This window comes from Gigantopelta aegis, chromosome 9 (assembly GCF_016097555.1).
Source record: "Gigantopelta aegis isolate Gae_Host chromosome 9, Gae_host_genome, whole genome shotgun sequence".
Classification (NCBI taxonomy): Eukaryota; Metazoa; Mollusca; class Gastropoda; order Neomphalida; family Peltospiridae; genus Gigantopelta; species Gigantopelta aegis.
The window spans coordinates 62,246,429-62,250,341 of record NC_054707.1 but is presented as its reverse complement, the minus strand read 5'-3'; the positions used below and the strand labels follow the sequence as shown (position 1 = coordinate 62,250,341).

Here is a 3,913-nt window from a genome sequence, read left to right as displayed (position 1 = left end):
AAAGCCTTGCTTTAGCATTCCTTTAAGCGTGATGCATGTTCTAAACGTGTGAACTCTGATTTCCGATTTAGATTCCAACAATCTTCGCTGTCTTCCACATAATATATTACTATTACTAGTATCAGGTTTATAAGACTTAAGTTAATTATTTATTTAATAATGCCGATCTTTGGCCTCGTGGGCTGAAGCGTTGTACTTGTTTACAATGGATACGTTCTGTCAATAGTGGGTTCGAATCCCTGACCTGAATGCATAAAAAGTTAAAATTGCAATGTTTCGCATAAGTACAAAAATTGATTAATTTAAATAGTCTCTTTCTACAATAATATTGTGCTTGAAGGCGTCGGTGCAAGTTGAACCAACAATCTAAGACCTTTTAGTTTTGCTGCTCAAGTACAGGAAAATATTTTTTTAACCAACCTTCAACATTTGAAAAGTGCCATTCCATTGCATAGCTTATTTTTATTTTAGCATTTCACGTGAGGCCTAATGTGTTTGTATTACTTCAGAGAAAAATTTCGAAGTTTGACGTATTATTGTATTGCCAAGTTTATGTTCTTGAAAAATATATTGTACATTTTCAAGATACATAGATAGATAACTAGTTTAACGTGCCCATATACCGCTAGGGTTTCGAACACGCCCATCCAGAGTCCGACCTCCGATAAGATCGGTGGCCTGACTCGGGATGGGGTGTGTGGGGGGTGGGGGTGGGGGGGGGGGGGGGGGGGGGTGTAGAGTTGAAAATGGGCAAATAGTAATTAGTAAAAACGTTAATAGAATTTAAAAAAAAAAAAAAAAAAAAGTTACAAGCCAAAAATAAAAGAATTGACTACTCGGCCGAATATTTATATAATTTGGAGCATTTTAGGACAGTCCAAGATGCAACGGTGATGGCTCGATTTTTTTTTTTTTTAAATTGTTTAAATATGTAGTTAAAACTTAATAAAGGAGAGGAGAAAGAAACCCCCGCATGGTTCATTTCTATTTTTGGTTTATTAAAAAAAAAGTGATGAGCCACTCAGAATGCCTCCCCTTCCTCCAACTCCCCACAAAAGGAAGAGAGGAACGGTCATCAATGACCGGGAGCGAGTCACCGAGAAAACGGCGACACTCCCAGCCCGCTTCGCGCTCAGAAAGGGAAGAAGAAATGTTTTATTTAACGACGCACTCAACACATTTTATTTACGGTTATATGGCGTCAGACATATGCTTAAGGACCACACAGATTTTGAGAGGAAACCCGCTGTCGCCACTACATGGGCTACTCTTCCGATTAGCAGCAAGGGATCTTTTATTTGCGCTTCCCACAGACAGGATAGCACAAACCATGGCCTTTGTTGAACCAGTTATGGATCACTGATCGGTGCAAGTGGTTTACACCTACCCATTGAGCCTTGCGGAGCACTCCCTCAGGGTTTGGAGTCAGTATCTGGATTAAAAATCCCATGCCTCGACTGAGATCCGCACCCAGTACCTACCAGCTTGTAGACCGATGGCCTGCCACGACGCCGGTCCTCTATCGTTCGTCAGTGTTACTTGACGTCTTGGCGATGCATACTATAGAAATGATCCTTAAAATTATGACCTTAAATAACAAACATTCGAAAAGTCTAATTTGTAAAGTGATTTGAGTGTTATTCTTTGGTGGTGGAATTCTACATATTTTTTAAAAATTTGTTTCTTTATATAATACTGTAATAAAAAAAAAAAAACATTTTGTTTTATAATTTAAATCTAATTGTATCTCCATTTTATAATTATATATATATATTTTTTATTTCTTCATTTTTAATTCTTACCATTCTAAATCCCATCTTCATAAATCAAGGCTAATATTCGTTCCTCGTATTCATACGAATACGAGGAACGAATATTAGCCTTGATTTATGAAGATGTCTAAATCCTAAAATGAAATGTATAATATAGGAACAGAACGTGACTTGAGCAAATGACTTTGAAAGACTAAATTAAAAAAAAAAAAACACACACACACACACACACACACACACACACACATCTGCTGCGCCAAAAAGTCCAATAAGGCTAAGTCATCGCTATTGTAAACTACATTATATTAAATTATCCATATTACGTACATACGTACAAATTTTGGTGCTTTGAGCTAGCAAGTCACAATCATTCCCCTAAGACATTACATAACATTACACACACACACACACACACACACACACACACACACACACACACACACACACACAAATGTGTGTGGATACATTTATATATGTTCATTGATTTTGTTAGGTAGTGTATTATTAGACAAGCGCGTTTCTTTCGTTACGCAGATTACACGTTTCCTGGCACGGACGACTGAATTTTATTACACAGTGCGTGCACAGACCGTGCAGTCTGTGCATTTTAGTAATACAAGTGGAGAAAGACTGTGATTCAAGTCAATTGGGTATATCGTTTGGCTGGGCTCAAAAGGCTTTCTTTTTTCTTTTCTTTTTGTAAGCTGGCTGGTATTAAAGTATAGTATTCGTATGTGATGTTAAATATGTTTAATATAAATTGCAAATGATAGTTATAAGAATGATATTTGTAAGTATAATATGTGTAGCTAAGTATTTTGTGGTAAATCGAAGGGAGGAAACCAATGATTGTTTCATTTTATTAAAATTAGTAATGTGTATTGTATTTTGCTATATACGATGTGGTAAGATTTAGTATGTGGGAAACGTTGGTTGTATAAGGTGGTTATATACAAGTATCATACATGTTTGTATTTTGTTATATTTGGTGTATTGATACAAGCGGCGTAAAATGGTAAACTGTATTTACTATTGCAGGTTTGGGAGTACAGCAGCAGCAGTACACGCACGTGCCAACTGACCGATGGACATACCATTGTGATCACGTGGTGTGGAAACCCTGGACGACCTTTGTGGAAAGGTCAGAATGACTGCTGTAAAATTGTCATTGACGCTTACTATGTAGCGGTAGTTAAAGAGACGAAGAGACGGGGAAAACCGGCCTCGGCGGTGTCGTGGTTAAAGGGACATTCCTGAGTTTGTTGCAGTTTTTAAGACGTTATCGACCAACAGATACTTTTTAACGATTTTAATTACGTATCAAATATATTTTTGTGTATAAAATATTAGTGGCTGTATATTAAACGTGTTTCTGATCGTTCTAATATTTGTACTAGGTTAAATTTCATTTTATTTCCTTAAAAAAGATTTTTTCGTACGTACGAAATTATTTGAAGACAAAATCGAGTTTGGGCTTCTTACAAATATTAAGACGACCAGAAACACATTGAATATACAGACACTGATATTCTAAACAAGAACATATATTTAATGTGTAAGTTTAATCGTAGAAATAGTTTTAGTCGGAAACATCTTACAATGCAGCAAACTCAGGAATGTCCCTTTAAACCATTGACCATGAGGCTGGTAGATACAGGGTTCGCAGCCTAGTACCGACACCCATCCAGAGCTAATTGTAACGACTCATCGGGTAGGTGTAAACACCATTACACCATCTTCTCACTAACAACTAGTAACTAACCCACTGTCCTGGACAGACATCCTAGAAAGCGGGCATGTGTCCAGGACAGCGTGCTTAAACCTTAATTGGATACAAGCACGAAAAATAAGATTAAAAGAAAGAGACTGGAAGTTGTGAAATCCTATTGTATGCCTGGGACTGATAACGGAAAGTCTTTCACTTTGTGTAGACAGTTTGGTGTTTCAGTTTTGTTCATTTTGCAGCCATAATAATACTCGTCATTTGGTGTGATATGACAGGTAATGGGTAGTGCTGAAAATTGTACGACACTCCTGATGCGCGGTCGGTCGATGATCGATCCCCGTCGGTGGGCCCATTGGGCTATTTCTCGTTCAAGCTAGTGCACCACGACTGGTATACCAAAGGCCGTGGTATGTGC

General features: G+C 37.6%; 1 pseudogene; it reads right to left on the bottom strand.

Annotated features, from left to right (window-relative positions):
- Nucleotides 1-1,021: 1,021 nt before the first annotated feature.
- LOC121382396 lies at nt 1,022-1,146 on the bottom strand (annotated as a pseudogene).
- Between the last annotated feature and the right edge of the window lie 2,767 nt (nt 1,147-3,913).